Raw genomic sequence first — 20,117 nt, forward strand, 5'->3', positions numbered from 1 at the left:
TAAATCTTTATTCTATGTTTGTGCACTTGGACAATCTCTTGCACTACTTGCTTGGGTATGTAGGGAATTCAACCTCAATCCAACCTATTAATCTTGGATGTATCATATGATTTCTAGGATCTCTCACCATACACAGAAGCATGACCCCCTTGGTTTGGCCATGACATGTTGCTGACGTAGTCATAGATAAATGGAAATGTCAAATGCATCTACGTTTACCTTTTGGAGGCAGATTCAGGTACACAATAGTGGTGAATCTACATTGAGAGGTATGAATATAGTATCTCCACTACTTCCATCATACCATATGTTGCGTAGGTTTGTACGAATGTACGCATGCAGAAATGAAAAGAATGCAAAGAGAGAGCGTGCGTAAGAGAATAAGACAGAGAAGACAGATGTGTTGGAAGAAGAGAAGTCGACTTGTATTATTCAAGATTGAAGACGTTCATACAGAGGTCACAGCGCGCATATGGTTGTAACTGACCATGTCGTTACATATCCAGTGTCCCGTCTCCTTATTAGATTAAACTAAACATTAGGATTAATTAAAGCTAATCTAACTAGCTTCTAACACTCCCCCTTAACTTCTAATGTGTCGTTTGATCTTTAAGGGAGAGTAGCCAGTCATGCCAATGGAGCGGCAGCACTTCCAGTGGCTGGGAGACGGTAGCGCCTTAGTCATTATGTTTGCTATCATTTTCTGTGTGTAGACATGAGCGAGCTTGAAGGTGCCAGAATCGACATAGTGTTTCACTAAGTGAAACTTAAGATCCACATGTTTTGTGCGATCACTTTGAGCTAAGTTATGAGCGATGACGATGGAGGATTGATTGTCGCAGAGTAGAGTGAATGGTGCTTTCGATGAGAACCCAATCTCGCGAAGGATCCTGGAGATCCATAGGCCATCGGTTAGAGCAGAGGCAACGGAAATGTACTCAGCTTCGGCGGTCGAGATCGCTACTGTGGACTATTTCTTTGAGAACCATGTGATTGGGCCAGACGCGATTTGATAGACATGTCCGGATGTTGACTTGGGTGTGTCTGGATCTCCTCCCCAATCAGAATCACACCAAGCTGGGAGGTTTATTTGAACATGCGCGTTGTAGGTGATTCCGACATTCTGTGTAAATCGAAGGTATCGAAACAGCCACTTCACCGCATTCCAGTGCAATATGCCTGGGTCTTGCATGTGCTGGCTCACCTGCGATGCTGCAAAAGCTATGTCCGGTCGGGTGCGGTTGACCAGGTATCGAATGGAGCCAACAGCCTGACGGTACGGGATTGACTCCATCATTGCAGAAGTGTCGTCATCCTGTGGAGACATCCACTTAGTCAGCTTGTAATTCGTCTCCATCGGGGTCATCTGCGGCTTTACGTCCAGCACTTGAAATCTCTTTAATATGTCGTGCACATCACAAGACTACAGGAGGGTTATTGAGCCAACAGAATCATTGCGTTGAATTTGTATACCTAAAAAGTACTGTGCTCGGCCATTATCGGTCATCTCGAACTCTAGGGAGAGTTGCAGCTTGGTCTGGAGCAAAAAATCCAAGTGATTGCTTGCAAGGAGAAGGTCGTCTACGTACAACCCAATTATGTAGAACTGTTCCTGCGATCGCTTGAAGCCTTGATGTATATACTTGAATCGGACAGGGTGCGCTTGAAGCCAAGATCTAGCAGGAAAGTGTTGAGTCGATGATACCACACACGTGGTGACTGCTTGAGGCTGTAGAGACTCTTAAGGAGTAGGCAAGCTTTGTGCTCCTGGCCTGTCGTTTCATAACCTGCGGGTTGCTGCATGATGTTTGGGGAGGACACCATTCAGAAATGCCGTTTCGACATCCATTTGGTGGAGATGGAGTCCTTGTGCAGCGCAGATGGAGATGATGACTTGCAGAGACTATATTTTGACCACTGGGCATATGTGTCGATCTAGTCAAAGCCTTGACTTGAGTGAAACCTCATGCAACTAGGAGCCACTTTGCACCTATGATTTTGCGATTGAGGTGGGTCGACCAAAATCCAACCTCGGTTCTTCATTAGGGATTCGAACTCATTGTCCATCGCCGCGCGCCACCGGGGAGCTTCAGGTGAATGAAGTGCGACGGAGAGGGGGATATGGTCGTCATGTTGGATTTCAATAGGATTGTGGGTTGTCACTACTGCACCTAGGGAGTGTGCAGTGTCGCGAAATCGGGTGCTGTATTGGCCCCTTGTTGATTTGGTGGATCGCGAAGAGTCGAAGCTTCAGGAGATGGTCGATAGTTGGGTCGGGCTGCTTCGTGGGCATCTAAGTTCAACGTTGGAGAGGCATCACAAAATTCTTCATCGAGGCCTTCATGAGTGCCAATCAAGGAATGACTATATGGCGTGTGTGCGAAACCGTGGTCAGAGCCTTCGTCAGGCTTACTCCAGTTAGGTGAGGCATCACTTCTGAGGTCGAGTCATCACTTGGGTTGAGTTGGGAGGTTCGATTTGGCGACCCGAAGGTCAAGTGAACTCGACGCTTGGGCATGGCATTGGTTAATCGACCGGTTTGTTGAACTTGGAGGGGTGGGATGACAAGTGGCATTGGTGGTTGGAGGGGTGGATTTGGCAGTTGAGGTGCACATGGGGTGGGGGCTTCCACATCTTCCACGTCATCAACATGTCATGCCACGTTGTCATCCGGCTAGAGGTTCTCTACATGGTCGTCGTCTGGTTCGGCCTCCGTCTCTTCTTTGGAGCCATCTTCTTGAAAGATTACATTTTGAAGAGTAGAGCACTGTGCGGGATTTGGGATCATATAGCCTATATGCCTTGACATTTATGGATGGCTGTAGCCAATCAAAATGCATTTCTTCACTCTTGGATCAAGCTTGCACCTCTTCTTATCGTGGATGTGGGTGTATGCAATTGAGCCGAACACCCGGAGGTGGCTCGAATTCGATCGTTTTCCTGTCCAGATCTCGTGAGGCATAAAGGTTCCAAAATGACTGAAGGAGGCAATATTTTGGAGATATATTGCGGTGGCAATTGCTTCACTCCAAAATGTGTGTGCAAGGTTTGTTGTTTGTAGCAACGAGTGGGAGGACTCGCTCGTGGTGCGGATCTTTCTTTCAGCATGGCCATTTTGAGAAGGTGTGTCAGGGATTGAAATCTGATGAGTTATACCATGGATAGCACAGTATTCATTGAATTCTTGAGAGCAGAATTCACTGCCCCTGTCAGTCCAGAGGGTCTTCAATTGATGGCCTGTTTGGACCACAGCTTGTTTATGGTATTTAACAATGCGACGAAATGCTTCGCTTTTGAATTTGAGGAAATAGACTCGTGTGTACGAGCTAAAATCATCAATCAAGATGAGAAAATATGAAGCACCACCAAGTGATTTGGTCTGCATTGGTCCGCAAAGGTCACCATGCACCAGGTCCATCAATGCATCGGCATGGGTTCCATGGATGCCGGAGAAAGTAGTGAGGTGATCTTTCCCCAACACACAGGGTTCGCAAAAGGTGTCTTGCAGATGAAGCTTGGAAGGGAGCCCAAGGGCTTGCTGGGAGGTGACCAGCTTTGACAAGGTCTGAAAGTTTGGATGACCAAGACGACAATGCCAGAGGTGTGCCGAGTCTTTCGATGAACTGTCCGCGAAGTTTGCCTATGTGAATTTCTTACTACTCGTGCCAAGCTGATACAGGCCATTTTGAGAAATGAGATTGTAATTGGAAGCATCGGTCGAGTTCGTTGGGGAGATAGTGCGAAGGTTTTCTTTGAAGCCCAATGCATATCCTCGAGTAGTGAGAGATGCTACAGAGACGAGATACGAGTAGAACGTCATGAAGGATTATGATGCGGCCATCATCCAGGTGAACTCAAGTGGTTCCAGAACCAAGAGCTTGGAGGGGATGATTGTTTCCCAAGTACACATGCAAAGGGGATGCAAATTTAGTGTATGTGTGGAGCCAGTCTGGGTTGAACGTCATGTGATGAGTCGTGCTAGTATCAATGAGCCATGCCGAAGGGGATTCTTCTCGTGGAGACCTAGGGTCCATTGTTGTGCAGAACGGTCGCACTGGGGGTTCGATCGCAGCAGTGTTGGCTTAAGAGGGTGGTGTACGTGATTGCCATGTCAAGAACTGTCGATTGTTGCCTTGGTTTTGTCGAGGGCGGCTCTGTTGGGTTTGTGGACGTGATCCACTAGGTGGGGTGGGTAACAGTGGAGGAAGTTGTCCGCTACCACCACGTTGAGTGAATCGCCTAGAATTCCTTTGAAACCGATTGTTCTTTGTTTGAGAGAATAGAGCTGTCGGGTTAGAACTTTGTGAGGAGGACGGGTCCTTGTGCCTCCTCATGAGGTCCTCTTGAAGGATCTTGTTGAGTAGTGTTGGAAGATCCAGAGCAGCGGTGCCCACTTGAGTCATCACAAATGCCCTCCACAAAGAGGGGAGAGCATTGATCAGCATGGCCACTTGCTGTGAGAGAGGAATTGCATGCAGAATTACACTTAATCACGTCTCAAAGTATGGAGAATGGGATGTGAGCGTAAACATGGTAAGTGTTAAAGAGTTAAGGTTGATTGAGATACATATGGGTGTTCATGTATTTGAGTTATGATCCCATTTTAACTTGATACAGAATGTACTACCACACCCGCATATGTTGTCCTATGCTCGTCGTGAGGAGGCGAGGTGTCGACGATATGAGGTGGGATCTTCAGGAGGGACCGTTACGGATGCATGGAGTGATGGTGATAGTAGCCCTCTGCCATTACCTCATGAGGTCGTGGAGGAGGAGGTGTTTGATGATATGGTGCGGGATTGATATGTCCATCAATCCTCGGGTAGGGATGATAGCATGGAGCAGGACGATCTTTTTATTACAGCATTGACTCCATTGTTTGAGGGGTGCACATTCTCTGTTCTACGTGCCTCCCTTGAGTTACTAAACTTGCAAACCATCTATGAATGGAGCAATGCAAGTTTGAATGCATTACTTAAGTAAGCTTTAAAGTCTATTTTGCAAACATGGTGAATTATGCTAGTGGGTCAATTACTCGAATGCTTTTTCTCATTTATGGTCTTCACGTGCAGGCTATTGTGTAAAATGCTTCCAAGGGAGAAAAAATTACCGACCTCAAGAGATATGGCAAGGCAACATGTGACCTATCTTGGAGCTCTCTTGGAGGATTAGATTACAAGTGCATCCATGCATGCGTCAACGATTGCATTCTGTTTCATGGACCACATAAGGATGTAAGAGAGTGTCCTACTTGTGGAGAGGCAAGATATAGAGCAGATCTCATAACTTTGGATGTGCCTTGTAAGGTTCTACGACATTTTTCCATAATCCCTCGCATCCAACATATGTTCAAGTGCAAATCCATTGCAGAGCTCATGTCATGGCATTACTCCCATCGATCAGCCTATGGCAAGTGGAGAACTCCCGCAGACACTCTTACGTGGAAGCATATTGAAGACACATGGCCAAGCTTCAAGGAAGAACCTAGGAGCTTGAGACTTGGATTGGGTATGGACAATGTGAACCCATTTGGTCTCAAAAGCACCTCTTACAGTGTATGGCCAGTGATATTGGTGAATTATAATCTTCCACCCTCTATGGCAATTAAGAAAGGACATGTTATGTGATCCCTTCTAATTCTAGGGAAACATAAAGTCAAAAATCCTGATGTTTATTTGGAGCATTTGATTAACGAGCTAGAGATACTTTGGAGAGGTATCGAGGTACATGATGTGAGCAAGCCTCCCTCACAAGACTTCAATTGCAAAACTTCAATTGCAAAGCAGTCTTGATGTGGATGATACATGACTTCCTAGGCTATGGCGAGTGTTCAGGTAAGCATTGCACTTTTAATTATTAGTAGGCAATCGATGTGGCACCCTAAACCCACCTTGAACTCTTAATTACGTCTATTGTCCAGGTCTTACTAGATCGGGTTACCATGCATGTCCTATTTGTGGTCCTTCGCTAGTTGCCTCACGAGCAGACACATTGAATAAGGTCATCTATGAGAATCACCATCAATTTCTCCCACTTGATCATCCTAGATATGTCGCCCCTTGGAATGAAGTCCCCCCACAGTCACTCACTGCAGGAGATTGGATGAGAATTTGGGATGGATCCACGACTCCTCCACCACTTGGCATGAGCTGGTAAGGGTTTGTAACTATTATGTGCTATATTGAATGGAAATAAAGATTGCCCTCTAACCAGCTTTTGTTTAGATACTCCATCTTTTATCGTTTACCATATTGGTCCCACCTCAAGATCAATCACCTGCTTGATCCCATGCATATCTTCAAGAATGTGGCATCTACCATTTGGGAACATTTGAATGGGACATGAGATTCTGCAGGCATAAGGGAGGATCTACGCACCATAGGGAGGATGCGTGAAGCTTGGCCACAAGAGAGGCCAAATGGGCATGCCTTTTTACCTCGTGCACCGTGGAGGTTATCAAAGCTAGAGACGGTGGTGGTGAAGTGAGCTATCACCACAATTTGTACTCCCACTGGATGCATGAGGCGTTTGAAGGGGACCTTCACAAAGAGCAAGAAAAGAGGTGTAGAGCAATTATATGGCTTGAAATCTCATGATTGGCACAAGATGCTCCAAGTAAGTATTTTATGTGCATAATATCTTTTTCCTTCCAAATTTGTGAGTGAATTAGAAGCAACTAATCAACCATTCCTCGTGTATTTAGTTCATACTACCTACTAGCATTTCTCATAGTGCATCGAAAGACGTGAAGGATTTTATTTACAAGATGGGCGAGCTTGTGAGGTACTTTATAAGATACAAAATGTGAAGCATATCAATGCTCCATGCAAGGTGTTCATATTGCTAATATGACATACTTTTTCCTTTCTAGGTATGTCAGCTCAAAGGAAATAGATCCCACCACGCTTGAGAATGCTCAAGTTATGTCAATGGAGGTGGTTTGTTTAGTGGAGGAGACATTTCCACGTTCTATTCTCACAAGCCAACTACATCTCATAGTGCATTTGGTGGATGAGATTGCTATATGCGGTACTATACATGTACGATGGTTGTTCTTCCCCGAGCACTTCATGAAGACCTTGAAGGGTTTCGTGAGACAAAATGCAAGACCCGAAGGTAGCATGGCCGAGGGTTGGTTGGTACAACAGTCACTTGTATATATTTCTGAGTTTCTTGTTGATGTGGATAGCTCTCTTCCACGACTATCAAGAGATGATGAAGACCTAAGGATGACCTCTATTTTGCCTCAAGGGAAAGGACACAGCAAAGTAATAGACACGGAGTTGCTTAATAATATCAACCTCTATTGCATGCTTAATAGTGATGTGATAAAAAGATGGGTGACAAGATATGAGGATGCAAAGGCAAGAAGACAAGGAGAAAGGGCCCTCTTTTGTACACACCACGGATCTCGTGTGCTATACCCTCAGCATCTAAGAGCACTTCCAAAGGATATTCATGTGGATTGGCTACTTGACGAAACGGAGAGAGCAGAGAGAGACGAGGGGATGCATATCATAATGGAAGAATGGGAGTATGCTAGGGGATGCATGAGCAAGGTCGGTATATAGAATGTTATGCATAAGTTAGGAGCTTTCAACAATTTAGATTGCTTATTCAATTAATTTTGTCTTGGTGTAGTGTACTATGTTCAATGCTATATGGTGTGAGGGCAAGCATTTTCGAACACAATGGATTGATGATAAGAGAAACACACAAGATTGCGACGTCATTGCTAGCTTTAAGGGAGCCAATGGAGCCATGGATGATTATTGTAGCATAATCCAAGATATTATTGAGCTTCTTCTTTGTGTATGTTTTGGATGTAAAGTGGTTTAAGGACGTGGTGGAAAGAGGCCCTAATGCAACAATCACATGCCATGCAAGTGGCTTTGTAACTATTGACTCCACAAAGTTTTGGCAAAGTAAGGACACACTAGTACTACCGCAACAATGTGAACAGGTATTGTACACACATATAAAAATACTCACTTTTAAATATTTGATACCTTCGATGCAAGGAAAATAACACGATTGTATTTATGTTTAAATTAGGTTGTCTATCAACCAATGGTGGATAATAATAGGTGGTGGCATGTCATACCTATTACGCCACGTTCCAAAGTGATGTATAGTACATTTACTAATATGGAGTGTATGGAGGATGACCATGGCCATGGAGGTGATGATGACCGTGATACGAGAGAGGAGGATGATCATGAGATAGGAGATACAGATATTGAGGCCATTACCGTGAGGATGAGCCTACCGTTGGTGATGCTGATTTCCATGAGCACATGAGTAGCACAAGTAGTAGTGGGTTGAATGTATTTGTAGATCTCAACACTGGTTTGGATTTTTAAGTAGATAGTTTGGCAAGGGTTGATCTCATTGAGGATGAGATTGAATTGTAGCCCATCATTGATATTGGCAAAACTATTTTACATATTGTCTCATTCTCCTCACCTCACTTTATTTTTGTATATGTGAGTTTGCCAAAAAGCATTGATATTTTTATTAAAATTGCGTGCTTTGGTAATCATGGGCAATGTTAGGAAAGCAGTGATGTACATTTATTAGCCTGCACCAAAATTTCACTTGCTGTATCCTTTGTTTTGCGTCTAAATTTGCATCTAAGTCACCTTTGGGACGTCATGGACGGTACCTTAGTCAACCCAGGCGTCACCCTCCCTAACATGCACAAAGCATGGAAACATCAAAACACCAAGGCCTACTTTGACATCATCTTGCACAGTGAAGATTCTCAGGTAGAACTGGTTCATACAATAAAATCCGCCAAAGCTGTCTTGGAAAAGTTAAGGCCACATATGATCAGGTAGACATAGCCTCTCAAGTTCATGCTCACAGGAACCTGATGAATTTCGAGCTTGGAGAAGCAGACAATGTTCCTGATTTCCTTGACCAATAGCAAGGCTACCTTGACGAAACAGCTAATGCTTGTTGAAGATGAAGACATCCTACATGTGGAAAATTTTGTTCTTGGATGAGTTGTAAATGTCAAAACTCTGTGGAGCATCTAAAAGTGCATCTAACAGTGCGTTTGTACTGTGGAGCGCGTCTATAAGCACATTTAAAATGTACTTTAGACGTGTTGATAGACATGCAGTTAGATGCACTTTTAGACGCACAAATAGATGTGCAGATGAATGCACTTTTAGATGCACAGACTGTGAGCTGATTTTTTAAACTACTTTTAGCATGCTTACTTTTCTTCACATACTTTTAACATCGCGCGGCTTGCTTTCCTATTAACAGACATAGCTCCGAGCATCCACACTTATCTCCAAGCACCCACACTCATCTCCAGGCTTACATAATCATCCCCAAGCACACAAGAGAAGAGGGTGAACAAGGAGAAGCAGAGGGTGAACAAGGAAGAAAAGAAAGAGAAGCAACTTTGAAGAAGGACAAGAAGCTTCCATACCTCTATCCAAGGTAAGTCTCTTGACGGTTGATCTTCTTTGGAAGTTGCTCTCTTTACATTCGTCCTTTGTCGTATACAAGTCGAATAGACGTTTTTTATACTAGTGTGGTCAGGTGCATGTCCTTTTCAAGTTCTTAGAAAAAGGTATTTGTCAGAGCACATCTATAGACATGTCTAACAGCGCGTCTGTTTGGGAAAATAGACAGCCGTGCCTATAGACATGCCTATAAATGCACTCCGACAGTCTTTGTTGTGTTTTCCTTCTCTTTCCCCTTTCTTTTCCTTCTCTTTTCCTTCCCCTTCCCCTTCCCCTTCCCCTTCCACTTCCACTTCCACTTCCAAGAAAAGGATTGCATATTGAATGATGGAAATAAGTGATTGCATGAATGAAGAAAGGGATTGCATGAATAATGGAAAGGGATTGCATGATTGAAGAAAGGGATTACATGAATGATGGAAAGGGAAAGCATGATTGAAGAAAGGGATTGCATTCATGAGAAAATAAGGGATTGCATCTCTTTTTCCTTCTCTCTTTTATCCTTTCTTTCCTTCTCTTTTCGTGGTAATTTTCCTCTCTTATCTCCTCTCTTTTGCTCTCTTTTTTTCTCCTCTCTTTTCCTCTATTTTCCTCTCTTTTCTCCTCTCTTTCCTTCTCTCTATTTTCCTCTCTTTTATCCCCTCTTTCCTTCACCTTGTCTCTCTTTTTCCTTCTTTCTTTTATCCTCTCTTTCCTTCTCTTTTCATGGTAATTTTCCTCTCTTATCTCCTCTCTTTCTTTCTCTTTTCGTCTCTTTTCTCATCTCTTTCCTTCTCTCTTTTTCTCTCTGTCCCTCCTCTCTTTTCTCTCTTATCTCCTTTCTTTTTTCTCCTCTCTTTTCCTCTTTCCTTCCTCTCTTTTCCCATGTGAAGCTTCAATAGCCTGACATTGAGCAAGCAGATACAGACTTCTGACACTCTAATTCAAAGAATGCAGGAGTCTATAAATGCTTGCTCAATGTCAAGCTATCACTCTATTTTTTCTTTTGCATCTCGTGACAAGGGCATGCCTGATGGTAATCTTCTTCTTTTCTTTTCTCCAGTTCATCATGTGGCCAGCATCTTCAGCCTCACCTCATCTTCGGGATGCCATCTTTCAGGAGTTATATAACATTTTGGGACACCCTCCCACTCCTACGGAGTTATACACATACATGGCGGGTACTACAAACACCCCCCAGGAGTCGGTAGTACAGACTCCAAACCACCCCAATCCCACACCAACTGACATTACCCCAGCAGAGTCGAGATAGCCCAGTCGGCTACAGAGCCGAGCCCTTTCTCCCCCCTACGGTCAGGAGGTCCATTTGCCTCGTAGAGCTGTCGACATACTCTCGTGCCATCAAGAGTCACTTCTCTAACTATGAGTGGCCAGGGTACTCCCGTGCAGTCGAGAGTCGCTTCTCCAGCTACGAGCAGCCAGCGTACTAGCTCGACATAACAATGCAGTAGGCATAGTAGTAGGGAGAGTGGTGGGGGATGCATGATGGCAGCCTACTTTGGGGGGGTAGTGGTGTAGGGATGGGGATGATTCAGATGATGCAGACATGCCAGAGGGTGATGGTACGATTTACTATGACATCACTCAGACAGGAGGCATCTTGATGGATGCATGGGGGAAGGACATCATGGCCTTCATGCACTCTGTAATTGCTAACAACTACAGAGATTGCTTTATTCACTACAAAGACCATCCAAAAAAGTTGGCTGATGAGAACCTCGCTGTTGTTCGCTCTAGGTATCCCAATCCCCCCAATGTTCAATTCACAGATAAATGGGCCAAGTCAAAGATTATTATGATACTTAGCAATAAAAGATCTTTGCTTAAGAGGCAGGCACTAGCCGAGATTGCCAGGATCGAGGGAGGTCAACCACCAAGGGGCCAACCCCACACCGCTCACAAGCGTGAGTGGAAGAAAGTAATGAAGGCAGCAAAGGTGGACCCCAGTCTGCAGCACGTGGATGCACGAAGGATCCAAATGGAGCAATATGGAAGCATGCATTTTGGAGCAGGGGGTGTTGAATCATGGGAGGCTGAATTTGTAAGTATCGATCTCAAATTATATTGTTTATGTAGTTTATTAGGAGGTTGTTTCTTTGTACTAACCCCTTCGCAAATTGTGTTGTCTTGTAGCTTGATATTGTGGGCAGGTACCCTACTCCTGTTGAGACAGCCTACCACCGCCACCATCGCAGAGGAGATACATGGAGGCACTTCTATGATGATGGGTTGATTACTGAGGAGCAGTATATCTGGGCTACTAGAGCGCCCCCCAGATATTTGAAAGTAATTAAATAATGTCAATATTGTAAGTAAAGATTTGATTTTTCATACATTGATACATGTTGTTCCTCGTATATAGGACCTTGTGGCTGATCATCAAGAGGGAGAAGATGAGGAAGAAGGGGGTGAAGAAGGGAGCGAGGATGCAGAGAACTTAGATTAGTCGTAGAAGTAGTGCTAGCTACTCTTTTTTGTACTTGAAGCCACTGGCTTGGCTTCGTGCCTCTCTTGTATATACACTCCTCTTATTTTTTGTACTTGAAGTCACAGGATGTGGCTTGGGTTCATACTATATGTACATACAAGCACTTTTTGGGCTATGAATTAATATATACTCCTTTTATTTTTTTGGCTTTCAATTTCCTTGTGCAACATTCTATCAATGAATGCCTTGTGAACTAAACATTTTGGAGTTGTAATGTTTTATTCGAAATTGTAATCATCGGCTATAGACGTGCTTGCAATTGTGCTAATTAAAATGTGGTTAGTTGTAAGAATTGAATTGCACAATGTGGAAATGGGATTCTTGTAACTACATAGCATACACAACATACACAACATTTTGTTCAACCTCACAAAATTTTGCTTTTATTTAAAAAAAAGATTATGTAGAGCGTCTATAAGTGCGTCTATAGACATATTTATATATGCGTCTTTGAAATTTCTAGCAGAGCATCTATTTGCACGTCTATAGACGCGTCTATATATGCATATGTCTGTTTTTTTTAAATTTCTAGCAGGGCATCTATTTGCACCTCTATAGGCACGTCTGTCTGTTATATAGACACGGATCTGTAGACACACCAATAGACATGCAAATAGACACGCCCGTAAGTTTTTTTTAAAATTAAGGAAGCGCATCTGTAGGTGCTTTGTCTTGTTGTGAATGAAAAGAATGCAAAGAGAGAGCGCGCATAAGAGAATAAGACAGAGAAGACAGATCTATTGGAAGAAGAGAAGTCGACTTGTATTATTCAAGATTGAAGACGTTGACATAGAGGTCATAGAGTGCATATGGTTGTAACTGACCATGTCGTTACATATCCAATGTCCCGTCTCCTTATTAGATTAAACTAAACATTAGGACTAGTTAAAGCTAATCTAACTAGCTTCTAACAAGGTTCCCCCAATTGAAAATAACTTTAAAATGTATTGATTAGTGCTCCTTTGCAGGGTTCACAATGGATGTCACGTCATATCATGTGAGTGATAGGAAGGGAGGATTTTGGATGGAGGCACTCAAGAGTATACATAAGGGATAACCCCTTATTAATTTCCTCTACAAAACTTAAGAGTAGGGGTAGGGGCATGGCACCGAGGATTCGCTTGACCACCTTGAGACCTCCTTATGGTACTGCATGAGTGTATATGAGGGGGGGAGAGAGGGTAGGGTTTGAGAGGGTAAGTGGTTCTCGAGGGGGGGAAGGGTTGGGTATCCTCATGGGATGGCAAGGGGGTGGGATTATATATGTGTAACCTCTAGGGATTCGCAAGGGGTAACTTATGATATCACATGAGTGAACTTTTATTTATTATTTTTTTTGGGATGTGAGACAAAGATTATACAGTAAGGAAAGGGTAACTTATGATATCACATGAGTGTACAAAGGGTTTTTTTTTTTTTTTTTGGAGATGAGACATAAAGATTATACATTAAGGATGGGGGCCCTTTTTATTTTTTCCCAATCTTTAATTTAAGTTAGGGGGGCAATGCAAGGGGGTTCATAGTGGATGTTCTCGGGTGTCACATGACTATAAGGGAGGGGGGTTTGGGAAGGAGGAACTTAAGCATATACATTAGGGGTAGCCCACTATTAATATCCTCTACCAAACTTAAATTTGAGAGGGGGGAACCTCTCGGGTACCTAAGGTATGGTGCGGCCTCTATGGGAGGCCTCTATGGGACAATCATATATGTCAACCAAGGTTTTGTACTTAAAAATTCTATAGAGTTGCCTTGATAACCTAATGTGAGTCATCACATATATTTTCATTTGGAGGGGATTTGCTTGAACAATTCACTACAATTTATGTCCATAGAGTTGAAGGGTAAATTGGAAGTGCCTAGATCTAAAATACTCTTTGAGGGTAGATGCATGCTACAGTATACATACTATTGGCAAAAATATAGTACCAAGAGTTTAGTACATTGTTGAAAAGAGTTTATCTTGATTAGTGGAGGGCACAGATTCTCACTAATCAAGTGTGTCCAAATTATCATGCAGTCCACATTCTCATGTAGCATGCCACTCACTGTCGATTGACATTTCGCTCATGCTATGATCAAGCTTTCTGTTTTCTAGTTCAAGCTATTACAGGAGGCTGCTTATTGTTCTACAGTTAAAGCTATAGCATGCACGTTGACAAGAGGTGACTTGTTCTCTCTCTCTCTCTCTCTCTCTCTCTCTCTCTCTCTCTCTCTCTCTCTCTCTTTGCATTGTTTTTTTTTAACTTTTCCCCATTCCCTCTAATTGCATACAATCTTTCTTGTCTCATATTCATGTACCTTTGTTTGTGGACAGTTGAGCAAGCATGTCTCTGAAGAAAAGCTTAAGATCACCAAGAAAAAAGTCCTCGAAGAAGAATTTTAGATCAGCACAAAGACTAGAGAAGAAGAAGATTTAGTTGCAATCTCCAACAAAACAATTTGTCGTGAAGGAAAAGGGGAAGTCAAAGGCCATTCGCATTTCAGCTGGGGTGAAGGCTTCAAAATTTTCCTTAAAGCAAAGCCAAAAGTGTTCGAAGCCATGGAGCTATGGATGCAAGACACATGGGGTACCCAAGACAAAGCCAGCCATCATGGATACCACATTGGAAGCTTGAAAAAGTATTTATATGATGACTTTATTTCTATTTACACAAGGATATACTAGAGAAAAATTGTGGATACCACATTGGAAGCTTGAAAAAGGATTTATATGATGACTTTATTTCTGTCTGCACAAGGATATACCAGACAAAATCAGTGTTGAACAACGAGGTTGGCACATTCCTATCCCGTGCATATGCTATGGCCCAACATGGCATTGAGGTGGATTGGGACAACTTTGCTCACCACTGTGAAAGTAATCTGAGGAGTGGCAACCAAGATAGACTTGCATGAAGCAGGAACATGCAATGCTAGCAATGCCATTGGAAAATCTGAAAAAGGAACCTCATGTCAAAGTAGAGTTGGGTGGTTCGTTCTACAAAACATTAAGTTTGGAGGGAAAAAATGTACTTTCTATTTGGAACACAAAGGTGCTTGAACGAGAAATGTCTTACTTTTAGGATTATAGGAGGCTACTACGGCTGAAAATAAAGCCTCAAAACATTGTGACTCCATTAAACATACCATCTCTTGGGTTTGTGGGAAATTAGACAATGCCACTACTATGATATAAGAAGAGTTGACAATAGACTTGGAAAAGTTGGACGTGGAACTCCAATTTGCCATGAAAGAGATGGAGAATGCAAGTACACATTGTACCTTGTGGCTGAACTATTGGATGCAGAAAGTGGGTTTGTATACCATACACAACATATGGTAGGGAGGCTTACAAATCATGGATTGCACAATCTGATCCCTGCACCTGATCCCTGCACCAGTAGAGCATCCAACATGCTATGAAGCGATTCTAGTGTGTATTAGATAGTAAGATTCCATTAGCATACTCTAGAAATGTTTTTATCTCAATTTTAGATATGGCCCTTTCAAGTATGTACATGGGTGTTTCAACACATCTGCAAGTGTGTTTTGTGTGTCCTCATATTTACATTCGACTCCTTGGCTGTTATCTTCGCTCCCTACTTGCACACATATCATATGTTGTGTGCAACAATACACTTTTTTTAGCATAAGGAGTGTGTGTTGTCTTCTTGCAAGAAGTTTGTTTCAGAAGACTGGGTTATAGCAATAGGATTCAAAAAACCAAGTAAGTTCATTTGGAGTTTCAGTTATTCACTTTTGTACTTATAACAGTTTTCTAGTATAGTGCTTATATAGTACTATATGGTTTCAATACCAAGATAGTACTATATAACAGTACTACAAACCTACTACTATTATCAGTACTAAAATAGCACGATAGTAGTACATACAGAGTACTATTACAATATTAAAAAGTACTATTATAATGTAAATAGAGTACTCTGTTACAGAACTACAAACATAGTACTATTATAGTACTAAGTAGTACTACTATTACTACTAATGTAGTACTTTATTATAGAACTACCAACATAGTACAATACTATGTACTAAGATAGTACTCCTTTACAGTACTAATATAGAGCACTCTAACTTAGTACTATCATACAGTACTAAGACAGAGTACTCTCTTACAAAGTTACTATCTTACAATACTAAGACAGTACTATCTAAGATTCGTATCTTATAGAGTTACAAGACTAAGATAGAGAACTCAGCTACAGAGTACTATCTTATAGTACTAATATAGCACAATAGTACTAAGTTATAGTAATAAGATAGAGTACTCTCTTAAAGTACTAATATAGCAAAGTAGCACTAGTTTACAATACTAAGCTAGACTACTCTATTATAGTAAGTAGTACTACTATTACTACTAATATAGTACTTTGTTATAGGATTGCTAGGTACTACTATAGTACTCTCTTAGAGCACTAATATTTCAAGAAATTACTAAGATAGTACTCTCTTACAGTACTAAAGTCTAAGATATATGTCTCTCTTACAGTACTAATATATTAGTACTCTAAGATAGAATTCTCTTACAATACTGATATATGGCTTTTATTACAATACAAAGATAGTACTATATTACAGTACTACAAACTATTAACACAGTACTAAGATAACACATAGTACTCTATTCATAACTAGAAACATAGTACTGTTACACTACTAAGTAGTACCACTATTAGTACTAAGAAAGTACTCTTTTACACTACTACAGACATAGCCCTTGCAGAGCTAGTACCATGGGAACCCTCTTAGAAGCTTCGTGCTCTGTATTCTACAAGGTGAAGGATTTATTGAACTTCGAAGTTGAAAATAATGGTTGTCATCTTCTGGGTTGAAATATAGCAACTGGAGGCCTGCCCATAGTGAGTTTTGTAGCAGTTGCTGTAGGCTTAACTTCTCGTGAATTTCTTTGGGACCAAAGCAAGTAGGTAATCAAGGCACATATAGTCCATACTTCTATTGATTTTACACCAGGCTTTGTTTTAAAGTGATTACGCTTACTTTGAAGAGTTGGCTTTCTTATCTTTTTTAGATCTCATTTGTCACAGGGAAGAATTCTGGCAAGAATTGAGTAGCATGAGGGACCATCAAAAGCTCATAGCTTTCTTGAAAAAATGGAAGATTGTGAAAGATATTTAGTTGGATGTACATTCTCCATGACACCTTTCACATGGTGTTACAGTGGCCGTGTTTACATGCACCATAATCTAGGCCATTTTTTGCCTCTAAATAGAGTTTAGCTCCCATTATTTTCTTCCTTAGTCCATGTAATTTTAAAAGGAATATTATATTGATTCATTTATCTCCTTTGAAAATATTAGGCTTTGAGAAGGAGAATGGAATGCATCATCAGATTACAAATGTCTCTTTGTGTATATAATCATCGGTCTCTCTCCAGTTAGCTAGCTGTATAAGTTAAAGAAAACCAATTTTAGAATTGGTTTCTTTACTTGGATACTTAAATCTTTATTCCATGTTTGTGCACTTGGACAATCTCTTGCACTACTTGCTTGGGTATGCAGGGAATTCAACCTCAATCCAATCTATTAATCTTGGATGTATCATGTGATTTCTTGCACTACTTGCTTGGGTATGTAGGGAATTCAGCCTCACTCCAACCTATTAATCTTGGATGTATAATGTGAGTTTTAAGCTCTCTCACCATACACAGAAGCATGACCCCCTTGGTTTGGCCATGACATGTTGTTGACATAGTTGTAGCTAAATGGAAGTGTCAAATGCATCTACGCTTACTTTTTGGATGCATATTCAGTTGCACAATAGTAGTGAATCTATATTGAGAGGTATGAATATAGTATCTCCACTACTTCCATCATGCCATATGTTGCATGGGCACCTTAGATTCCCCCAATTGAAAATAACTTTAAAATGTATAAATTAGTGGAGAAGGGAAGGAGTGGATGGATAAAGGCAAGGGGAAGTAAAGAGGAGAGGGATCCTCCTCTCTTATTTGTGATCGTAAGCATTCGAACCGGGATTACTCTACTTCTTTTAGAACGTCTTCATGTAGCCTAGTGGTAAGAACACATGAGTGAGTAAGAGTTCAAGCTCGGCATGTTCACCCTAGGAAATGTAAGTATTCCATGAGAGTTCAAAATGAGGGGTATTTTATTCTTCAAGCTTACGTAAATATATTTACAATAGTAGTAATTTTATGCACTGTTTAAAAATTAGTAGGTGGGGTGCGTTTATTCCCAAAATCCTAGAAGTTCTTTTCTAAATAGTATCTCAAGTAGGATGAGGTATAAGAGCACTCCCAATTTGCTCATAGGTAGCTCCTTGCAAGGTTCACAATGGATGTCACATCATATCATGTGAGTGAAAGGGAGGAGGAATTTGGATGGAGGCACTCAAGATTATACATAAGGGATAGCCCCTTATTAATTTCCTCTACAAAACTTAAGGGTAGGGGTAGGGGCATGGCACCAAGGATTTGCTAGGACCTCCTTGAGACCTCCTTATGGTACTAGATGAGTGTACATGAGGGGGGGAGGGAGGGCAGGGTTTGAGAGGGTAAGTGCTTTTTGGGGGGGGAAGGGTTGGGTATCCTCATGGCAGTGGTAGCAAGGGGGTGGGATTATATATGTGTAACCTCCAGGGATTTGCAAGTGGTAACTTATGATATCACATGAGTGTACACTTTTATTTTTACTTTTTTTTGAGACGATACATAGAGATTATGCATTAAGGAAGGGGTAACTTACTATATCACATGAGTGTACAAAGGTTTTTTTTTTCTTGAGATGAGACATAAAGATTATACATTAAGGTGGAGGCCGTTATTTTTTCCCAATCTTTAATTTAAGTTAAGGGGAGAATGCAAGGGGGTTCATAGTAGATGTTGTAGGGTATCAAATGACTGTAAGGGAGGGGGGGTTTAGGAAGGAGGAACTTAAGCATATACATTAGGGGTACCCACTATTAATATCCTCTACCAAACTTATTTGAGAGGGGGGAACCTCTCGGGTACCTAAGGTATGGCGCAGCCTCGATGGGACAATCATGTATGCCTACCAAGGTTTTGCACTTAAAATTTCTATAGAGTTGCCTTGACAACCTAATGTGAGTCATCACATATATTTTCATTTGGAGGGGATTTGCTTGAACAATCTACTACAAATTATGTCCATAAGAGTTGAAGGGTGGATTGGAATTGCCTATATCCAAAATACTCCTTGATTCCTTGCACACCTAAAGCATAATTTTAAAGTTACACGTGTTTTTTTTTTAAACTTTAAAGTTCTTAGACTCCTCTTTGCTCACATATGTCTTATTAGAGTCATTGCTAGCATATTGACACCACTGGAAAGGATGGACTCCTGCACAAGGAAGATGGGAGTGGAGCTACTGAAGAGGAAGGACTTCCACTCGGGGAAGATGGTCGTGGAGAGGGAATTCTACTTAGGGAAGATAGAGCTGCTAAAGATGATGGACTCTGAGTAGATGGAGTTGTGGGGGATTTCACATTCAATGATGATTTGGGCACTGCCCAAACTTTCATACGAAAGAATGGTCGAGGATGTGGTCTAAGGCCATGACATTCTCTCCTGCTTACTCTCCCAATAGCCTGAATTTATCGACTTGCTATGGTACAGGTGTCCAGTTTTTACAGTAGCATAGCAATGCACACAAGTCCAATCAGTGTTCTTCATTTTCATTCTTCTTAAATATTTGTAATTCTCCTCCTTATCCTCCTCCGGCTTCATGTAGATCCCACCATCCAAAGTTGTGTCCTTCATCGTCCTTGGTGCATCAATAGCTAGCATTTGTGCTTATATAGTGTTTATGTCAGTTGTCCATTTTCATTAGGAAAAAAGGGAGCTCATTTTGGGGCCCTGTAAGAAATTCACTATTTTCTCTTTTCTCTCTCTACAAAAGCAAGAAAATATGGATACTTGTGTGAGAAATGTCAGTGTGAAAAGGAATAAATATATTCTTTCACATGCTTTACATTCAATGTTCATATAAGAGCAACACTTTTCTGTGTAGAATTTGGTGATTCTGACACCGCAGACCCGTTTGAAACGGCCCAACACCCCAAAAACGGCACTGGAAACGCTGGAATCGGACATCCGGAGGCCCGAAAACGGCCAAAAAAGGCCGAAAAGTGAGATTTGCAGCAAAAC

The 20,117-nt window shown here is 41.7% G+C and overlaps 1 pseudogene; it reads right to left on the minus strand.

Annotated features, from left to right (window-relative positions):
- Positions 1–970: 970 nt before the first annotated feature.
- LOC147899229 (secreted RxLR effector protein 161 pseudogene) lies at positions 971–1,357 on the minus strand (annotated as a pseudogene).
- Positions 1,358–20,117: the final 18,760 nt, after the last annotated feature.

The sequence above is a fragment of the Dipteris shenzhenensis genome, chromosome 8 (genome assembly GCF_047967505.1).
Source record: "Dipteris shenzhenensis isolate YYH24624 ecotype China chromosome 8, Dip_SZ_1.0, whole genome shotgun sequence".
Lineage (NCBI taxonomy): Eukaryota > Viridiplantae > Streptophyta > Polypodiopsida > Gleicheniales > Dipteridaceae > Dipteris > Dipteris shenzhenensis.